We start from the raw sequence: 23,753 nt of genomic DNA on the forward strand, positions 1-23,753 counted from the left end.
ATGTGTGATTATGTTTGTATTTGTGTATACTGTTATTTTTGACCTATTTCCACAAATGAGACAAAACATGTAACATTCTGGCTTACTTTGCTTAACATGATGATCTCCACTTCCATCCTTTTGCTTGAAAATAAAATAATTTCATTCTTCTTTATGGGTGAGTAACATTCCACTGTATGTAGATAGATAAACGATAAACAGATAAATACAGATATAGGTATAGAGGTCACAATTTTCTTAATTCATTCACAATTGTAAGGCATCTAGGCTGTTTCTGTAGCTTGGCTGTTGTGAATAGTGTTGCAATAAACATAGGTGTGCAGGGGTCTTTATTTTATGCTGACTGTATTCCTTCTGATATGTTCCCAAGAGTGGTATTGCTGGATTGGATAGACTTCTGTTTTTAATTTTTTGAGGAAACTCCACATTGCTTTTTTACAGTGATTGTACTAATTTACATTGCATCTTCACTAGAATCTGTTATTTGTGTTATTGATGACAGCCATTCTGACTGGAGTGAGTGAAATTTCAATTTCATTTTTATTTATATCTCCTTTATGACCAGGAACATTGAGCATTTTTTTCACATATTTCTTTCTTTGAAAAATTCCTAGAACTTCCCTGGTTTTAATGCATTTGCTATCCCATTTTGTTTGCAGGACTTAGAGAAGACAAGAAAATGAAACATAGGCAGTAAGAAATACTGAGACTGCAGACACAATGTATGTGTACTATAACAGGTTTAGGTTCATTCAATTTTTCTCTTATTGTGGGTCTAATTTAATGGCAAGATCATTACAAACTCTCCATTTATATTATTTTCACTCAGGTTTATGTACAGTAACTGACACATGATATCAGCATATTATTCTTTTTTTTTTATTATCCATCACACACATCTCTTAATCATGAATAAGGACTACAACCACCCAACTTCAGAGTCTAAACAACAGATCCACCAAGACACAGATCCCACTCCAAGACTTGAACAACATAAGGAGGTGAGACTCAGCCATGCATTTCTATAGAATACCACCTCTGTCTCATCTGTCATGAGGTTCTGGTTTAACCTTAGAGTCAGCCTGCAGCCCTGTCCAATTTCAGGATATGAATATTGGTACTGTCTCACCAAGGAATACACTCTGCATTCCTAAGCTGTCGGAGGTGAACATGGTGCCATTGCACCAGCTCCGACTGACTACAGTGGAAAGTCAGTATTCTCCTAAGCATCAGAGTACATCCAGCAGACTTATCACATCACAAATCAAAGTCAATAAGCCAGGAAAGTAACTATCGTAACACCAAAGTCTGCCTGCCTATAGTTGATGCCATCTGTCCCATCTATAATCACAGGATTGACCAAACAGTTAAAGTCTATCCTTGCTAAAGAACATCTGCAAAGTCTGGATGTCATGACTTTCTCCTCAAATGCAATAAACTATCAAAAAGACAAGGTTTAGAAATCATCAGAGAATCATGACACCACTAAGGAAAACTAATATAACTTCAATAATGGAACCTATTGAAAAAGAGATCTGTGAAATGCTAGAAGAAAGAATTCAGGATAGTGCTCTTAAGAACAAAATCCATGAATATACAGATATAAATTAAACACTATTTGTAAACAAGATACGAACAGAACAATAACACAAACAAAAAACAAAAAAATCATGAATTTTGTCAAAGAAACAAGAAAAGTTCCAGAAGAAGCAAGATATAGAATACATATTACATACAAGGAAGTCTCTATAGCACTACAGTAGATACTCAGGTGAAACCCTGCAAGTCAGGAGAAAGTAGAAGGATATATTCAAAGTTCTCAAAGAAATAAAAATGTCATCTGAGCATTCCTTACCTGGCAAAACTTTCTTTCATAAATGAGAAAGAAAAAAATCAGGCAAGCAAAAGCTAAAGGCATACATGTCTTCCTTGAAGCAATTACTGAAAAGAGTACATTAAGCTGAAATGAAAGCCTGCTAAAGAAGAACAAAAGCATCTAAAATCAGAAGACCCAAAAGTAAAGCTAAGAAGGAGTCACAAAGTACTCCAGGACCATAAAATTGGTGTACAAAAGAACTTCATCTCAGGTATAAGGGAGAAAGAAAACTATCAAAAGTAATTATAACTGAAATAAATTGCTAAGGAATACAAATTACAAGAAGATGCAAATTTTTCATTAAAATAAATGTGCATGGGATGGGCGTAATGTAGACTTACATGATCAAAATGACTTCCTCACAGTCTTAAAAGAAAATGTTTTAAGTATTAGATATTTTATACATGTATCATGGTAAACACAAAGCAAAAACTATAGTACAGAAACTATTGCAGAAAATGTCAAAAGAAAGAATTCAAAGGACACAATTATGCGAAACCATCAAAACAAAAAAGTAAAGTAAAACAATGAACAAATAAATTCAAAATGGCAAAACTAAGTCTGAAAATAAAACCAAAGCCCAACTCTGTGCCTAAGATAGAATTAACTCACTTTTTTGGCAGTTCTAGGGATCAAACCCTAAAGTCTGAACATGAAAGGCAGATGCTCTGCCACAAAGTACATCCCCAGACATCATCTCACTTTTAATAACAAATTTAAATTTTTGTTTGTCAATAGAAATGAATGAATTTAAAGTAAAAATCACCTTTTAAGAGAATATGAAAACTACACAAATGAAATTTTGAAATCTTTAAATTTTTATTACCACGTTACTTGTAGAAAATAATTTCAGTATTACATTCATATCCATACATACGATATACTCTGATCACATTCACCCAATCTGTTGGTTTTTCTTATCTCCCCCTCCTCCATTCTTTCTTCTTCCACATATCAAAAGTCTCTCTTTTACTTCCGTTGTGCTTCTCCTAAGATTATAAACATGAATGAGCATATATTTGTCTCTGTGATACTGACTTATTTACTTAATATTGTGTTCTCCAGTTCTATCTACTTTCCTGAAAATGTCATAATTTCATTCTTAGTAATCACAGGATAATACTTAATAATATTTTTTCAAGGATATCCACTGGAAGGTGATTTAGATTATTTGGGGTATATACCCAGAAGTGGTATATTAACAAACCAGGTTCAAAATACATTGAAAATATTATGCATCATGAACAAGGAATGGAAGGATCATTTCACTTGTGCAAATTGATAAATGCCATACAACAGGCAAAAGAACCAAGGACAGGAAACACATAGTCATCTCAGTAGATGCAGAATAAAACTTTAACAAAATCCATTATCCCTTTATTATAAAATCCTTGAAGAAACTAGAAAATGAACAATCATACCTCAACATAATAAAGGTTATATATGACATACATATAACCAACATTATACTGAATGAGAAAAAACTGAAAGCATTTCTTCTACAATTAAGAACAAGACAAGGTCTTATCAACACTATCACTCAATTTCATACTTGAAACATTAGCCACTACAATAAGATAATTTCAAGAAATAAAATGGTTCCAAAATAAAGTAGGAAGTCAAATTATCTTCTTTGAAGATAATATCTAAAATTTGATGTTTCTGATGGACATCTGTGGCTCACACCTTTAATGCTAGCTACTCAGGAAGCAGAGATCGGGTGAATCATGGTTCGAGGCCAGCCCAAACCAAAAAAAGTGAGACCCTCTCTGAAAAATACTCAACACAAAAATTTGTTGGCAGAGCAGCTCAAGTGGTAGAGTGTCTGCATCGCAAGTGTGAGGCCCTGAATTCAAACCCTAGTACCACAGAAATGATGTTTGTAAAGTGTTTTAGCAATACCTCACCTGTACAAAAATGCAATTACATTTTTCATAATCCAGTTGTGAATCCAGAAGAAAGTAGAAAAGTCTACAATCTGACAAGTCGATGTTAAATAAAATATCATTTTGCTAAACATAAAGCATTTCATACCACCAGGCAGCCTGTTTGATTCTTTCTCAGAGAAATTGCTTTTATTTTATACACAATTACATCAAACTTTGTGTCTAATTTCAAGTTCAAGATTAGAAGCATCCAATGAAAAGGTTTTAATGAAAGCACAGGGATCTGTCACATGTGGTCACCATGGTAAAGAGAAGGGAAATTCACCCGGACCTTAACCAGAAGCAAAACAACTAGAAAATGCGAAAGTGCACAAAGACTTAGGCACTTAGCATAGAGAAAACAATGTCACGTATCTCAAAAGACCTTGCAAATACTTCTGATCAAATAACTCATAGAACAATAAAGTAAGTCATGAATGTTAATGTTTAGCCATGCTGTACAGAATGTTAAGGTCACTGGGCCAGTACACTAAACAATAATGCACCACAAATTGTTAATGCTTCTCCTAAAAATTTAAATGCATTTCAGTTTTAGGATACAAATTGTGTTAATTTATCTTATGAATATATATAACTCAATCCAATATAAATAAAAATATGTTTGAGAATTTTTAATTCTAGTTGCAAATGGTAGTTTGTGGATTAGGGGAAATGGTTGAGGAGAAGAAATGTACATTGTCAAACTAGATAAAGAAGTAGACAATTTTAGAATGATAAAAATGTTGATTTCAAAGTGAGAGAATGCATTCTATTGAACATGAAAGATTAAAATATGACAGTTAATAAACATGCAAAGGAATGTGGTCAAGAACCACTTAAAATTGATACAATGAAGAAAGAAAACAGACATCAACACTCAGAATTTAAAAATGAATTCATCATAATTTCTTTAGATGCACACATAAGTTTTTGGAGGAGACAAGCCCTGAAATCTCCAAAGATACACCTTCAGTGTGTCTTATATCATCCATTCTAACCAATTCCTTATAGATGTTGTTCTCAAACTTCAGCCAGGTAGAAAAAAAGATTTGCTGAGAGGTCTTATTAAACACATATGTCAGAGCTGAACTGTGGAGATTCTGACTCAGTAGATATAGGCTGGAGTCCAAGAATTTGAACATTTAACCTGCTTCCTGAGGTAGCTGATCCTGATGATCTGGAGACAACATTGAAGAGTCATTGTTCTTCATTGTGTCCCTATTGCTTCCTTCTAATGAAAGTTTCCCTTCCACTGTTTACTTCTCCTCTGTCCACCATATTCCCTGGATTTACAGGAAATCCCACTTGAAAAGTCGTCAAGGAATGCCCTGTTTACCCTGGCTCTTTCCACCATAATGACTTTTCCCAGGAGTACAGAATGAAATTGCACTCATGGAATTCCTAAACCTCTTTCCAGGAATTTCAAGGGACATTTCCTTGAGGATGCAAGTAACCTATTCAAACATTTCCAGACCTTGGGGACTAAATACTCAGAGCACCTCATTTAATAAATCATTCTGTAAACATTCTAGTGTTTAAGGACATATGCTCCCTTAGAGTACACAGTGAATTTTTCTGCCAGTTTGGTGTCCCCTAAGATAGCTGTGATGAAAGGCAAAAATGTTTTCTTTAATTATTCTTTATCTGGAATGTTTAAGCATTTGCATTGCAGATCCTCGTACTAGAAATTTTAAAAGTTCCTTTATCTTTCTGCTGTCTCCTGGCCTCCTTACACTGCTGCCCCAATCATTGCATTCTCCTAATACACCCCTGAGGGATGTAGCAATGCTTCAAGATCTCCCAACATCCTTGAGTCTGGAATACCATTGGCTCAAAGAATGAAATGCATGAGAAATTCTCTATTCAAGAAAGAATTCAACCATTATTGACTTTGCTACTGAGTAATCAACTACATTAAAGAATAAAAATCTCTAATAATTTGGGGGTGTATGAGCTTGATTCAGACTCTCAGGGGAGTTTTACATGGGTTAGATTGAGGAGAATGTGAGTAGTAGGGAAAAAGAAGTACCAAGTAGAGAAAAATCTCCAATAATCTGGAGCAATGCACAAAGGGATGTATGGGACAGGTGTGAGGTTTTTTCTTTAGCAGTACTGGTATTTGAACTCAGGACTTCACACTTGCTACACAGGCACTTTAATGCTTGAACCGTGCCTCCAGCTTTTCTGCTCTTGTTATTTTTACATAAGGTCTTACTTTTGCCCAGGGTGACCTAGACTGTGATTCTTCTATTTATTCTTCCCTCTTTATCTGGGATTACAATTACAGTCCACTAAAACCAGTTTTTTTGTGTTGACATGGTAATGTGAACTTTTTGCCCAAACTAGCCTGGAAACACAATCCTCATGATCTCAGCTTCTTACATGCCTATGATTACAGGTGTGAGTCATCAGCACCCAGCAAATTTTTAATGAATGATATTAGAACACATTTAATTTCATTAAAAATGAATTTAATTACATTTGGTGGAGAAATGATGCTTAATGTTGATCTGGATGGGTACAGAGTCCAATGAGAGTATTCAGGATCTTTTATTTACAGCCATGGGGATCAATGAGCATTATGGCGTACCCATAAATAAAAACAGAAGGATCACAATTAGAAATCACTCTAGAAACATCTCATATTTCTAAATCCAAACTCTGCAGTCAGGAATTTCTCTTTCCCTCTGCACAAGTGATTGATTGTTTGCTACCACTAATGCAGGCCAATAAATGTCAAATCAAGGCATTCAACCTCTAAGGTCAATCATTCTATAATGATATTATAGAACATTCTATAAGCTCCTTACTTAAAGGTTCCAATCTGGCTTTTTAATCCTCCCTAAAATATTGTTTTTTAATCTTTCTATCATTGTCACATCTTTGCAAGAAAATACCATCAAACACCACCAACCCTGTCACCCATGAAATTGTTCTACTTCAGTGGTTCTCAACTGAGCTGATGTTGCTCCTAGTCTCTTCAAGGGATATATATATATAGAGAGAGATGTCAATTTTATTCATATACTTCTGTAGCACTAAGCATATTCACACTGCTGTGTAACAATTGCCACCATGTATGGTTTGAAATTTTTCATCATCCCAAATGAAATATTGTACGAATTAAAAATAACTTGTCTTTTCACCTTCTGCCAACCCCTGGTTACTCACTAATCTACTTTGTTTATCTGTAAATTTGAATATTGCTGGCAATTCTTATGAGTGGAATCATATAGCATTTTTCCATTTGATTATCTTAACTTTGACATTTCAAACCTTGAATTTCTAATGCCTCTTTTCCTTCCAAAATTATCTATACCCTTGGTCTTTCCTGACTCAATAGATGTAATTCCATTCTTGCAATTGTTCACATCCCAAACACTGGAACCATCATGGGCTCCTCTTTTTCTCTAGCACCCACATTCTTCCTGGCAGTATTTCTCTTGATTTTATTTTCCAAATAGCCCGAACTTGCCATTTCCCAACTCTTTGTCTGCTCTTCCCACTCTGATGTTTACTAACACATCTCACCTGGATTGCTACAATCAGCATTAAGCAATTTACTACCTGCAATTTGTCCTCAACTTATTAGACAGAATGAGTCCTTCAAATCTCAAATCTGCAAGGAGTTCATACTTAATTCAGAGAAGAAGTCCTTCAATGGCCACAAAAGCGTCAAATGAAAATATTCCAAACTGGTAGAATGCCCACTAATATATCCCTCCTCCCATATCTACCTACCTCCTCAACATGGAATTAGAACAGTTTAGAACAAGTCATCATCACCTCTACTCTTATCAATTTAACAGCTTCCAAACTCTTCCTTCTTCCCAGTTTTTATATTTCTTATGTTTTTATAATGTTCCTATTCTTATATGCCAATATGGCTCTCAATTATTTATTAAACTTTCTGTGTCATAGTAGATTCTCTGTGGTGTAGTCTCCATTTACATATTCTGCCTTATTTTGAACTCACATATAAGTTTCTTATATCCTCTATGTATGCCTCACTGTTCAATCTTTACATGCCATCCAAACCTACACTCCAATTAAATTTCTCCTCATAACTTGTGATTCAACCAAGTGGAGAATAACACTTGTTAATTTACCATTCACCTATTTGAATATTTTGATAAATATCAAGTGTAGTTGTAGAAAATCTGCAACCTCCATTCATAGCTGGTGGGAATTTAAAATGGTGAGGTACTTTGAAAAATTGTATAGTCATTTTATTAAAATTAAATATAAACTGACCTTTTGAAGCATGATTGCATATGTGAAAAATGCACATTAATGCCTAAAAAGGTGTACAAATGTTCATAATATAATTATTTATAATAATTGCAAGCAAAAAACACCAAAATGTTCATCTACTGGTAAACGTGGTTCATCCATACACCATGATACTGTTATCCATTAAAAAGAACAAAATACTGCTGCATATTTCTACACTGCAATCTTCAACAACACTTTGTCAATGAAAGAATACAGACATAAGAGACAACTGATGTATTATTCCACATATTGTATGACTGATATTTAGAAAAGGCAAATTACACCTAGAGAGAAGTTTCCTAAGGTTGATATCAACATGGATATTAGCTGGAAATTGTAAGAATGGACTTTGTGGGTATTAGAAATATAGTTGTCCCTTGGTATTCACGCAGAATTCATTTCACAATCCCCCATACTTACCACATTCCTTGGACTGTTAAGCCCCTTTTATAAAATGTCATAGTTTTACACACAATTTGTACACATTCTTCTGTATTTTTAAGTCACTTCTATATTATTTACAATACCATACACACTGTAAATGCTAGGTAAATAAGTGGAACACTGTATTGATTAGGGAATAGTGGCAAGAAAAATAGTCTGTACATGTTCAGCACAGATGCAACTTCTTTTTACATGCTTTTATCTGTAGATGGTTGAATCTGGGGATGTGGAAGTTGCCACATAAAGGGCAACTTTGTGGGGTTATTTAATTACTCATAAAACTTGTAGTAACTCTTTTCTTTTGTTTTATCTTTTATTTTTTCCTTTTTGTTGTTGTGCTTATTAACACACATTAACTGTAAAATTTAATATGTTTCACTGAGGCATTTACATATATGCTACATCATGGTAAGTCATGACTACCCTCCCTTCACTAACTCTTAATTTTATTAAAATAAAAACCTAAATGTATAATTTCTGTGTTAAAGACAAAAGTAAACTTTATAATACAAATATCCAGCTACTTCCCAGAAATGCCTGCCCAAATATGGGCACAGAAAACCAATAAATATGATACAATACAATAAAAACTGAAGGATAAAATACCATGTAAACTTTTCAATAGATAAAGAAAAGGCACTTGACCAAACTCAGTGTCTTTTGTGATTAAAAACAGTTTGAAAAAATTGAATATAGAAGAATACATCTAAGCACAATAATTTGACAGGATAACCACACAGCCATCACCATACTACATGGGAAAAAACCAAAAGCTTTTCATGTAAAAGCAATAAAAAGAAAGTAATGGCCTCTTTTACCAGTTATAGTCCTAAGTAGAGGAATTAGGGGAAAACAAAATAAAAGTCTCCAAATAGCACATGAGGAAGTAAAATTGCACCTGTCTGCAGATTATATGATCTTATATGTTAAAAATTCTAAACACTCCATCAAAAAATTGTAGAATTAATAAATGCATCCAAAGTTGCAGTATTGAAAATGATTGCACAAAATTTTGTACCATTTCTATACACTAACAACAAAACTATGTGAAGATAAATCAAGAAAACAGTTCTCTTTATAGTAGTTACAAAACTAAAATATATAAGAATAAGGAATAAATTTACCACTGAGTAAATGGTTTTTATGAAAAATTTCCACACTAAAAACCATAAAATGCTATGAAAGAAACTAAAAATAAAATGCAAAAACTAAATGATCACCCATGTACATGGATTAAAAGAATTAATATTGTTAAAATGTTCATAATATTCAAAGCAATCTACACATTCAAACAATCCAGTGACTTTTTTTTGCAGAATTAGGACAATCTTACAACCTATGAAGAACCACAAAATAGCTCAGTAGCCAAAGCAATCTTAAGGAAAAAGCATCATGCTATCTGTCTTCAAAATATAGAATGAGAAGCCAAGTGTAATGGCAAACCACTCTAATGCCAATTCCTCTGTAGGTAGACACTGGAGGATCACAGAGGCCAGCCTGGTCAAAGATAGCAAGATACACAAAGTGGCTGGGGCATGATTCAAATAGTAAAGCATATGCCTCGCACATACTAGACCTGGGTGCATCAATCCCTAGTACTGCAAAAACACTGTGAAGCTAACTAAACAAAACAGTATGATGCTAGCATAAAACATCCAAAGAAGCAAGCAAATCAGAATAGCACTAGAAAACCTAGAAATGAAAATTTTCATCTTCAGATAACTGATTTTTGACAGTTACAAAGAATATACTTTGGGAAAGGAGCAGTCTTATAACTTGTGATGGCATCTTCAGCTTCCCCTCCTCCCTCTGGGAAACCAGAACTGTGTGCTGTGTCCTCTCTTTCTCTCTTCAGAATATAGTGTCTCCTGTGTTAACTAACTCTTCACATTCACAGTATCAAAATGGTAGATAATTCTTTTTGTCTTTTTCTTCATTGTTTTTTGGTTTGGTTTTGCTTTGCTTTGTTTTGTGGTTCTGGGGTTTGAACTCAGGACTTCTCAATTGCTTAGGAAGACACTCTACCACTTTAATCATTCCCCTAGCCCCTTTTGCTCTGGTTATTTTTGAGATAGGGTTTTGCTTTTTGTCCAGGCCATCATGGACCATGATCCTCCCATTTATGCTTTCCACAGTACTGGGATGACAATCATTCACCACCATGCCCAGCTTTCTCTGTTGAGATGGGGTCTTGTGAACTTTTTGCTCAGGCCGTCCTCAAACTTTGATCCTCCCAATCATAGCCTACTTGGAGTCTGTCATTTTGACCTATCTGCTTCCAAAGTTATAAATGCACCTTGTTTTTGAGATAGGTTCTTGCTCACATTTTGACCTAAGCTGGTCTTATCTTCACTCTCCTGTCTCTGCCTCTCAAGCAGATGAAATTACAAGCATGCCCCTTCACTCCCAGCTCTGTCACTTTTTTTATTATAGGCATTCATACCTATAAAATTTCCTCTTAGTATTGCCTTTATTGTATATCACAAGTTCTATTTTTCTCAGATTCATTTGATTTCTCCAGTAAGGAAGTGTATTGTTCAAACAACAAAAAATGCTGGCAAGGGTGCAAAAGTAATCCCTGATGGTAAAAAGGAAACTAAAACTTGAAATACTGCAGAGCACAGTGATTCTGCCTGTATTTCCAGCTATTCAGGAGGCAGAAATTACTAACATCATACTTGAAGACAAACAACTAATAAAAGCTAGGTGTGGTGCCACACGCCTTCTGTCCAGATCTGTGGGAGGCATAAATAGGAGAATCATGATCAAAGCCAGCCTAGGCTCAAGTGGTAAAACGCCTGACTAGCAAATGCAATGCACTGATTTCAAACCACAGTACTGCCAAATACATTTGAACTACTATATGATCATGGGCATATTTTCAAAGAAGTATAAATCAGAATAAAATAGTGTTACCTGCACATCCATATTTATAGCAGCAATATTCCCAAAAAGCAAAATATGAAACCACACTAAGTGCCCATCATTGATGAATAGAGAGTGAAGTAATATACACAATGGAATATTATTCAGCCATTAAAAAGAAGGCAATTATGTAGTTTGCGTGCAAATAAATGGAACTGGAGAACATATTGGTAAGCAAAATAAGCTAGACTATGAAAAACAAATATCACATTCTGTCTTATATGTAGAATTAGACCTTAAAAACAAAGACATGTGTGTAAATCAGGGACTGTGATCCAGAGAATCTGCAGGAGTGTGGAGAGAGACAGGAAAGGATCAGGTGAGGGTGATTATGATTGAAGTACTTTACATACATGTATAGCAGTAGAATAGTGAAACTCAGTAAAAATCATGAAAAGATGGACAGAGTGGATAAGAAAGAGTAACAGAGGAGGTGAATTTCATCAAAGTGCATTCTACACATATATATAAAGTTCACAAAGAAAGCCCTTTCCATAATAAAATATATTTTAAAGTATATTGTTCAATCCCATGTGTTTATATGGATTCCGTAGTTTATCTCTATATTGGTATAGAGTATTATTCCATTATGACCTGAAGAGACATAAAGAATTGCATCACCTTTTTGTGTTTGTTCAGGCTTGCTTTATGGCCTCAATTGTGACCTGTTTTGGAGGAAGTTCTGTGTGCTGCTGAAAAGAATGTGTGTTCTCCTATTATTGGGCTGAATATTCCATAGACACCTGTATACATTTATCATGTCCATTTGATCTATGGTGCAATTTAATGCTGAGATACCTTTGTTGATTTTCTTCTTTTTTGTTGTTATAAGGAGAAAAGGTTAATTTTTTCTCATGGTTTCAGAGGTTTTAGAGGTTTTAATCCAGGCTGAGCATCATGGCAGAGAATGTATGGTAGAGGAATCTGAGGATGCACAGGAAGAAAAAGACAAGAAGAGGCCAGGATCCAAATATGTCTGCCAAAAATGACTTAAATTCCACTAAGCCACACATCTTTCTTATAAACTTTTATTCATTTACTCACATGTGAATACATTGGGCAATTTCTCCCCCCTTCCCTCCACACCCTCCCTTTGCCCCCATCCCCCTCACTTCCAGGCAGAACCTGTTCTGCCCTTATCTCTAATTTTGTTGAAGAGTAGATATAAGCAATAATAAGAAAGATAAAACATTTTTCCTGGTTGAGATAAGAATAGCTATACAGAGACATTCCTAGCATTGCTTCTATGTATAAATGTGTTACAACCCAAGTTGATTCATCTCTACCTGATCTTTACACTGGTTCCTGATCCTCTTCTCGTGTTGACCTCTGTTGCTTTAAGATTTCTGTATTAGCTCCTCTGCAGTGGGGACATCAAACACATTCAGGTTTTGGGTTTCCTACCTATCCCCATACCTCCCATACATGCTCTCCCCTTAGCATATGACCCAAGTCCAACAACATTGCTGTATTTGCCCTAGATCTAAAGTCCACATATGAGGGAGAACATATGATTTTGGTCTTCTGAGCCTGGCTAACCTTGCTCAGGATGACGTTCTCCAGTTCCATCCGTTTACTTGAGAATAAAAAGATTTCATTCTTCTTCATGGCTGAGTAAAACTCCATTGTGTATAGATACCACATTTTCTTAATCCATTCGCCTGTAGCGGGGCATATTGGCTGTATCCATAACTTGGCTATTGTGAATAGTGCCACAATAAACATGGGTGTGCAGGTGCCTCTGGAGTAACCTGTGTCACATTCTTTGGGTATATGCCCAGGAGTGGAATTGGATCATATGGCAGATCTATGTTCAGATTTTTAAGAAGCCTCCTTATTTTATTCCAGAGTGGTTGCACTAGCTTGCATTCCCACCATCAGTGTACAAAGGCTCCTTTTTTGCCACACCCTTGCCGACACATGTTGTTAGTGGTGCTTTTAAGGATGGCTATCCTAATAGAGGTGAGGTGTAATCTTAGTGTGGTTTTGATTTGCATTTCCTTTATGGCTAGAGATGGTGAGCATTTTTTCATGTGTTTTTTTGCCATTTGAATTTATTCTTTTCAGAAAGATCTGTTTAGTTAAGTTGCCCATTTCTTTATTGGTTCATTGATTTGGGGAGAGTTTAGTTTTTAAATTTCCTTGTATATTCTGGTTACCTGTCCTTTGTCTGATGTATAACTAGCAAATATTTTCTCCCACTCTGTGGGTGAACTCTTCAGTTTAGAGACCATTTCTCTTCTTGTGCAGAAGATTTTTAATTTTATGAAATCCCATTTGTCCATCCTTTCTCTTAGTTGCTGAGCTACTATGGTTCTATTGAGGAAGTCCTTGCCTATACCTGTTAGTTCCAGAGTATTCCCTGCTCTCTTCTCTACTAGTTTCAGAGGTTTGGGTCCTTGATCCATTTTGAATTGATACTAGTACACTACTGTATACTAGTACACATGTATCTAGCTTCAGTTTTTTGCAGACAGATAACCACTTTTCCTAACAACATTTCTTGAAGAAGCTTTCTTTTCTCCATAATATATTTTTGGCACCATTGTCAAAATTAAGATGGGCATAGCTCTGTGAATTCATACTCAGTCTTCTATTTGGATCCACTTGTCTTCATGTCTGTTTTTGTGCCAATACCATGCTGTCTTTATTGCTATTGCTTTGTAATATAATTTGAAGTTGGTTATTGTGACACCTCCAGCATTGCTCTTTTGCTGAGTATTGCCTTGGCTAGTCGTGGTCTCTTGTGTTTCCAAATGAACTTGATGGTAGATTTTTCAATCTTTGTGATGAAAGTCATTGGGATTTTGATGGGAATTGCATTAAATATGTTGATTGCTTATGGTAGTATAGCCATTTTTACTACGTTGATTCTACCAATCCATGAGCATGGAAGATCTTTCCACCTTCTATAGTCTTCCTCAATGTCTTTCTTTAGGGGTTTATAATTCTGCTTGTACTGGTCATTCACATCCTTTGTTAAGTTTACTCCTAGGTAATTGATTTTTTGAGGCTATAGAAAATAGAATTGTTTCCATATTCTTTCACAGTTTGTTCGTTATTGCTGTATAGAGAAGCTAAGGATTTTTGTAAGTTGATTTTTTATCCTGCCACCTTGCTGTACCTGTTGATGGTGTCTGGGCATTTTTGAATGGAGTTTTTGGGTCTTTAAGGTATAGGATCATATAGTCTGCAAATAGGGAATTTTTGATAGGTTCTTTACCTATTTGTATTCTTCTATTTCTTCTTCTTGCCTAATTGCTCTGGCTAGGAATTCCACTACTATGTTGAATAGGAATGGGGATAGTGGATACACTTGTCTTGTTCCTGATTTTAGTGGAAATGGTTTCAGTTTTTCACCATTAACTATGATATTGGCTGCAAGTTTGACATATATAGCCTTTACAATGTTGAGGTACTTTCCTTCTATTCTAGTTTGCTTAGAGCTTTTATCAGGAAGTGGTGTTAGATCTTATCAAAGGCTTTTTCTGCATTTATTGAGATTATCAAGTGATTTTTTTCTTTGCTTCTATTGATGTGCTTTATTACATTGAACAACCCCTGCATCCCTGGGATGAAGTTGACATGGTCGTGGTGTATGATCTTTCTGATGTGTTGTTGGATTCAGTTTGCCATTATTTTATTGAGGATTTTTGCATCGATTTTCATTAAGGAAATTGGCCTGTAGTTCTCCTTTTTGGAGGTGACTTTGTCTGGTTTGGGGATGAAAGTAATATTGGCCTCATAAAATGAGTTAGGCAGTGTTGCTTCCCTTTCTATTTCATGGAACAGTTTAAGGAGAGTTGGTATTAGTTCTTCTTTAAATGTCTGATAGAATTCAGCAGTGAATTCATTAGGTCTTGGACTTTTTGGGAGGCTCTTGATGGCAGCTTCAATTTCTTTTTGTGTTATAGATCTATTCAGGTGATTAATAATCCTCTTGATTCAGTTTTGGGTGCTTGTAAGTTTCTAGAAATCTGTCCATTTCTTCAAGTTTTTCAAATTTGTTAGAGTATAGGCTCTCAAAGTAGTCTCTGATGATTTGATGATTTCGTGGACTTCCATGGTGTTTGTTGTTATCTCCCCTTTTGCATTTCTGATTTCACTGATTTAGGTTTTTTCTCTCCTCATTTTAGTCAGGGTTGCCAGGAGTCTGCCAATCTTATTTATTTTTTCAAAGAACCAGCTTTTTGTTTCATTGATTCTTTGTATTTTTTTGTTTGTTTCTTTCTATTTCATTGATTTCGGACATTATTTTTCTGATTTACCTCTTTATGCTTGTTTCAGAATTTGCTTGTTCTTGTTTTTCTAGGCATTTGAGATGTAGCATTAGGTTGCTGATTTGAGATCTTTCTTTCCTTTTAATATAAGCACTCATGGCCAAAAACTTTCCTCTAGGACTGCCTTTGCTGTGTCCCATAGGTTTCAGTAGGTTGTGTTTTCATTTTCATTAACTTCCAGGAACCTTTTAATTTCCTCTTTTATTTCATCATGACCCATTCATCATTGAGCAATGTGTTGTTCAGCATCCAAATGTTTGCATGTTTTTTACTGCTGTTTTTGTTGTTGATTTCTAGTTTTAATGCATTGTGGTCAGATAAAATGCATGGGATTATTTCTATTTTCTTATATTTGCTGAGACTTGCTTTGTGCCCTATGATATGATCAATTTTGGAGAAGGTTCCATGGGCTGCTGAGAAGAATACATAATGTCAGAAATTGGATGAAATATTCTGTAGATATCAGCTAGGTCCATTTGATCTTTGGTGAGATTTAGTTCTAGAATTTCTTTATTGAGTTTTTGTTTCAATGACCTATCTATTGGTGATAGGGGGGTATTAAAGTCTCCCACTACCTCTGTGTTGGAGTCTATATATGTTTTAGGTCCTTCAGAGTATGTTTGATGAAATAGGGTGCATTGACATTGGATGTATATAGGTTGATAATTGTCATTTCCTTTTGGTGTGTTTCCCCTTGTAGTATTATGGAGTGTCCTTCTTTATCTCATTTGATCAATGCAAGTTTGAATTCTACTTTGTCTGATATGTATATTGCTACTCCTGCCTGCTTTGGGGAACCATTGGCTTGGTAAATCTTCTTCCAGCCTTTCACCCTGTGTCAGTGCTTGTTTCTGTTGATGAGATGTGTCACCTTTAGGCAATAGATTGTTGGGTCTTCCTTTTCTATCCAGTTTTATAAACAGTGTCTTTTGATGAGAGAATTAAGTCTGTCAACATTCAGTGTTAGTATTGATAGGTATGTAGTGATTCTTGTCATGTAGTTGTTTTTGTTGTTTAAGGGTTTCATTATCTGCAACTGAATCAATGTTACTCTCTACTTTCTTGCCTTTTCTTCTCCTGTGCTTTGGTACTGCCTATCCTTCCATGGTTTTGTTTGCTTTCATTTTCAGTGTGCAGAATTTCTTGAAGAATCTTTTGTAGTGGTGGCTTGGTGGTGATATATTGTTTTAGTTTCTGCTTATCATGGAAGAATTTTTTTTTCATTTTTCTTTTATTATTCATATGTGCATACAAGGCTTGGTTCATTTCTCCCCCCTGCCCCCACCCCCTCCCTTACCACCCACTCTGCCCCCTCCCGCTCCCCCCTCAATACCCAGCAGAAACTATTTTGCCCTTATCTCTAATTTTGTTGTAGAGAGAGTATAAGCAATAATAGGAAGGAACAAGGGGTTTTGCTGGTTGAGATAAGGATAGCTATACAGGGCATTGACTCACATTGATTTCCTGTGCGTGGGTGTTACCTTCTAGGTTAATTCTTTTTGATCTAACCTTTTCTCTAGTACCTGTTCCCCTTTTCCTATTGGCCTCAGTTGCTTTAAGGTATCTGCTTTAGTTTCTCTGCGTTAAGGGCAACAAATGCTAGCTAGTTTTTTAGGTGTCTTACCTATCCTCACCCCTCCCTTGTGTGCTCTCGCTTTCATCATGTGCTCATAGTCCAATCCCCTTGTTGTGTTTGCCCTTGATCTAATGTATCATGGAAGAATTTTATTGCTCCATCTATTTGGAATGATAGTTATGCTGGGTAGAGTATCCTAGGATTGAAGTTATTTTCATTTAGTGCCCAGAAGACTTCACTCCATGCTCTTCTTGTTTTAATGTTTCTGTTGAGAATCTGCTGTGATTTTGCTGGGTTTACCTTTGTATGTTATTTGTTTTTCTCTCTTACAACCTTCAATGTTCTTTATCTATTCTCTGTGCTTGTTGTTTTAATGATAATATGTCATGAGGTAGTTCTATTTTGTCTGATTGGTGTCCTAGAGAATTCCTGTACCTGAATGGGCACAGTTTACTCTAGATTTGGGAAATTTTCTGTTATTATTTTGTTGAATGTATTACAAATTCCTTTTTCTTGCACCTCTTCTTCTTCGATGCTCATGATTCTCAGGTTTGTTTTTTTATTGAGGTGGTGAGTTCTTGCATATTACTTTCACAGATCTTGAGTTGTTTGACTAATAGCTCTTCAGTTTTTCCTTTAATTTCAATCCATCTTCATGTTATGAGATTCTGTTTTGCTTGTTCTAGTCTGCTGGAGTGGCCTTTCATTGTGTTTTGTATTTCTGTTTCATTCTTTTTTCTGAGGTTTTCCATATCATGGTTCACGTCATCTTTAATATTGTCAATTTGCATTCTTATTTCATTCATCTCTCTATTTATGGTGTTCTATGTTTCACTTTGGTATTTATTTTGGGTTCCTATAAGATCATTTATTTGTTTTTGTGTCTTCTCATATTCTTTATTTTTGTTGTCTTAGAATTCTTTGAGTGCCTCCTGTATGTTTTGGTTGACCATGTCTAGTAGCATCTCCATCAAAGTCTCAGTGATTACTTGCAAGATTTCTTCTTTCAGAGTTTTCTTGTGAGCTCGATTGGGTTCCTTGGAATACTTTATCTTTGTTTTGTTGGAGTCTGGAACTAGATATCCTTTTTTTTAAAAATTCCTTCTGAATCCTACATTAATTTATTTGGGAGGAGAATGACTTCCATCCCGTTTTCATCTTCCCATCACTTGATGCTGTTTCTGTCCCTGGTCTGTGTCTAATTTAGTATTAGCTAACTTACAGTAGTAAAACTAAGAAAACAATGAAAGAAAGAGAGAACCACGGAACTCAAAAGGAAGATGTGGTAGACAAACAAACAAGGAACAAAACAAACACACACACAAAAGAAAAATTCCAGGTCCAGGAACAATAGAATTTCAATCTTAGTATTTCTGGTGTTATTCTTTCAGCATTCAGTCCTTGTGTTGGTATTTAAGCAGAGCTCCATCTTAGTCTCACCAGTTGGTTATGGAGAATCACCAGTTTTTTTCCTATCTTACAGCAGCAGCTGCTTAGTCAGCTCCTCCCTCAGTGAGGTGTGGCTTGTCCTCAGGTTCTGGAGATCAGCTCTATGGCTCACTAGCTATCCTGCTTTGGGGTTGAGTTTTCCCAGTATTGGTTTATTGGGGGCTGATTTCTTTGCCTTGTGCCCTTTCTCTGGGGTAAGATCAGATGTCCATTAGCTGGCTCTCTGCTGTCAGCATGTTATGCTGGTTTGCTGAGTGTTTTCAATTTTACAATGTTGTTTGACTTTGGAAGTCACTCAGTGGCTTAGGACATGAGCTTCTATGGACTGCTATCTGCCTATTTCAGGTAGTGGCTTATCACCCACCCAATTTTGGCCCTTCTGCATTTCCAGTATTTACTTACTGAAAGTTCCCATGGAGATCAGCAACTTGCCCCTCCCCCCTTTTCTGGTGTACTCAGAACCCCCGCCCCTCTGCTGCATGTTCCTTCTCAGTTCCTTGTTTATTATTCAAGTTTTTTTTTATGGGACAGGGGTCAGTCTGTCTAGGGGTCAATGCTGGTTTACCCTAGGGGTAGCTGTGGGAATACTGCATGCCACTTATTTGTTTGCCTGTTGGTCTGCATCTCCCAAGGATGTTTAGAGCTGGCATCTGGTGGTGCAAGAGCCCTCCTGTTTTCTCAGTGCAATGTGGCATGGAGAAGCTTTGTATGGGCTGGGGTTCAGGGTGCCAGATTTTTTATTCTTCTTGGTAGTGTTTTTTCTGTCAAGTGTGGCTCCAGCGTCTCAACAAAATTTTGATCAATGGAGCTCACGCTGTCTACTTTTGCCCTCTAGTTGTCATCTTGGATCCTTCGATTTTCTTCTTGATAAATCTATCTACTGACTATTTATGTCTATTAGTGTTTGTTTTATGAAACTGAGTACCCTCAAATGAGGTTCATGTAAATTTACTGCTTTCATTACTTTTTATGTGCTTCTGGGAATCAAGACCACCTCCTTACACCTGCTAGGAAAGCACTCTGCCACTTGAGCTCTGCAGAAAATCTTTGTTTTAATTTTGTTTTTTAGACATGTCTAAAAAACATTACCTTTACCTGGACTGTCCTCAAATTCATGAACCTACTGCCTCTGCCTCCCAAGTAACTGGGAATAGAGGCATACACCACAACACCTAGGTCATTATATCTTCTTGCTGGATTATTCCCTTTATCATTATATAGTGACCTTCATCATCTCTTTTGAATAATTTTGTTCTGAATTATACCTTGTCCAATAGCATTAGAGCCACTCTTGCTTACTTTTGGTTTTTCACATGCTTGGACCTTTTAATTTCAATGTGTGTGTATCTTCATAGTGAGGTATGACTCTTGAAAAAACAAATAATTGGATCTTGTTTTTCAGTATGAACAGCCAGTCAGTGTGTTTTAATTGGAAAGTTGAGGCCATTTACATTTAGGGTTACTACCAAGTGGTATTTGCTCATTCTGTAATGTTAAGGGGTTTTGGTTTCAGGTTGATTTCAGTGCTGTTTGTTCTACCTATTCTCTTCTTTTTCATTTTGAAAGTCTGCTAGATTATTAAGTTGACCATGTAAGATTCTTTCCTACTTGTCATTTGTTTAACCATTCCTCTCATAAAATTGATTTTTTCCTGAGTTTTCATGTCTGTTACTGTCTTCCTCTTTTTTGTGTTTAATTCTTTTAAGTATGTTTTACACTGCTGGTTTAGTTTAGGTTTTTACTGTCTTGGAAGATTTTTATTTAAATGACATCTTTCCTGGATATAGTAATCTTGCTTAGCAGGTGTTTACTTTCAGGTCTTAAAATACATCTTCCAGTGCTTTCCTAGGTTTGGGGGTTTCTGCTGAGAGGTATGATATGATTATAATGGTTTTGTCTTTGTAGACATGTTATAGATATTTTTTCATTTTTCTTCCAGCAGCTTTCAGTATTTTTCTTTATTCTGTACTCTTTGCATTTCAACAATAATGTGACATGGAGAGGTTCCTTTCTGGTCATCTCTATTTGGGCTTCTTAATGCCTGTTGTGCTTGGAGGTCTTCTCTTAGGGACAAGACTGTCACTTCCAATCAATGGAGAGAGTGCAGGCAAAAGCAACAAAACAACAATTCAACACATCAGGTATTTAATTGTAGTACTAAAAAAAGTAATATCAATTGCACCCCCATAAGTTTAAATAGAAAAGGAACTGTAATAAATATAGAATCTAAGAGTTTAAATATTATTAAAGCTAGATGTATTAATAATTATGAAATAAAAAAGGTGGATAAAGAAAGGAAAGAATAAAGAAGCTAGATAGGAATTAGAGGGAAAACGCATTTGATGAAGGTGTAGAAGTAAACAGAACAATGTTAAGAAAGAACAACATACACAATGAACTAAGTACAATAAAAACAAAGTGCTCAAACAAAGCAATAAACAAAACCCATTTAGATGATGTTTCTTTCTAGGTAAAGATAAGAGAGTGAATTCTCCCCAGGTGTGTCCCTGCAGTCAACTTTGTGGGTGAGCAGCTTACTGAAACATTTCAACCAGAAATATTTGTAGGATGAGTCCTATCTTCCCTTCCCTGGTGGTAGTGAATCTCACCATGTTAGTGCAGGAGTGTCCCTCAAACTACTTCCACCAGCTGAGCCTGAGGAGTCCCCAGTTTGAATTGCAGCAAGAGAGTTACACTATGTGCTGCTTTGTATGGGAAATTTTCCAAGCCTCATCTGCTCTTTGCAAAACTTACTGGCCTCTGCAAGTGTACAAAGGCATCAAATCAAAGAAGTTTGTCCTGGCTGGGGAAGGCACCATGGATGTTGATTAATCCTAATATCCAAGCTTCATCCTTCTCTAGCCTAGCACCACAACTCATAATCAGAGACAAGTGAGTTATCTGAGTTCCATGCTGCTGCCCAGTGCTTTCATTTTTGGGTCTGCTACTGGGTGCACACAAATTCTTAGTATGTGGCCTCTGGAAACAGGGATGTATCTGGTATTTAAAAATATAAAAATGCAGAATTTTATGCTGTCTCCAGCTGAGAGGTTAGACTGAGATGTCTCCTCCAATGGCTCCCTGCCACATCACCAGTAAAAATGCTGGGATGTGTTGGGGCCCTTTGATAACATCTACTTGCTATGTAGGTAGATTTCCCATGTTAAATTTTATTATTATAGAGTGCCAGTTAGTGAGTGCCTGTTGATCTTCTATGGTTTGCTTTTTCTCCTTTGCTTGTTGCCCTACTGGGGGAAATCTAACCCCCTTCCTAATATTTTGATAAGTAATCTATGTTAAGGTTCATGTTTTTTATAAATATAAAGTTCAGTATTTCTGTTTTTCTTCTAGTTTCTGTCTACTGTTTATTGTCACCTTTCTCTACCAGGCAGTTTACCTTTAACTATGAATCTGGTGAGTTTTGTTTCCAATTCATGCATATACAAAAAATTGCTACATGTCTTTCATTCACCATGTTAAAATACTCTATTTCATTGTTTCCCTTGTTCTATTAATTTGGGGCCACAATTCATTCTTACTTTTCCAATTTCTTAAAGTGTTAAAATGGGGATTTTTTTGAAATTATTTTTCTTTTTCACACAGACATGTGATATATATTTCCCTGAGAATACTTTCCACATTTCTAATTTTTTCTATTATTTATTCAAATTATTTTTCATCCTTTTATCTTTCTATCCTTCATCTTTCACTTCAGTGACTTGAACATATATGCTCTTTTGGTGTCATCCCATAAATCCCATAATCTTTCTAGATTAATCTTTACTTTTTCCTGTATTCTTCTTGATTGTATATTTCTACCAACCTATGTTCAATTTCACAGATCCTTCCCACTCAGTAACCAGTTCTAGAGTCGATGCCTCTATTTCATTTTGCATTTCTTTATTATGTTACTTACCTCTACACACAAATACATAAGTGTGTATATATAACAGTATGTAGTCACTCTGGTGATTTCATCTTTCCCGGGAGATTATTAATCCTTCTTGCCATGAACCAATGCCTGAGCACTTCAAGAAGTGGAAAGTTAACCAGGCATTGTGTCTTATGCCTGTCATCCTAGACACTCAGGAGACTGAGATCAGGAGGATCATGGTTTGAGGCCAGCCAAGGCAAAAAGTTCACAAAATCTCATCTCAACCAATAGCTGGGTATGGAGGCGTGTCCCTGTCATTACAGCTATTCATAAGATTGACATTAGGAGGACTGTGGTACCAGATTAGCTCAGGCAAAAAATTTTATGTCACCCCATCTCAGCAGAAAGTTAGGTATGGTGGCACATGCCTGTCATCCCAGTTACAGTGGGAAGCACAAATAAGAGGATCTGTGATCAGAGAGCCCCAGGCAAAAAGCAAGACAGTATCGTGAACACAACTACAGAAAAAAAGACTGGGAATGTGGCTCAAACAGTAGAGCTCCTCCTTCCCAGATGCAAAGCCAAGAATTCAAACCTTACTACCTTCACAAAAAAAGTTTAAAGCTATTTCAGTCACTGTGGACTGCCTTTCCTTATGAAGGCACCTCAAAATAACCCTTTCCACAAATGTGCAGATATTCTAGTGCAATCCCTGTATCTGATACCACCGCAGCCATTGCAACACTAGATTCACTCTAAGACTGCTGCCAGGAACTTTCCAAATTGAATTCCATGGTTTTTGGCTGTCAAAATACTAATATATGCACAAAAATTTTTAATGCGTTTGGTATAGCACTAGGGCATGACCTGTTCCTGCAGCTTGTTCAAGCTGTGTGTCTCATAAAGACAATGTAATTAACTGGTGTCAAAGAAGACTGCAAATCAAACCTGATTGCAGTACTTGAGTTTTCTCATCTGTTAATGGGGCACATCTGGACCTTAAGACTGTGGGTATTAGCTTGTAATTGTGGACCACAGAGGTTTTGCCCAGTGCTGCAGCTTAATGTGGCAGGCATAGATAAATGCTATTCTTATTCCCACTGCTTTCTAAAATTGGATGGTACATTTT

The sequence above is a fragment of the Castor canadensis genome, chromosome 14, assembly GCF_047511655.1.
Source record: "Castor canadensis chromosome 14, mCasCan1.hap1v2, whole genome shotgun sequence".
Lineage (NCBI taxonomy): Eukaryota > Metazoa > Chordata > Mammalia > Rodentia > Castoridae > Castor > Castor canadensis.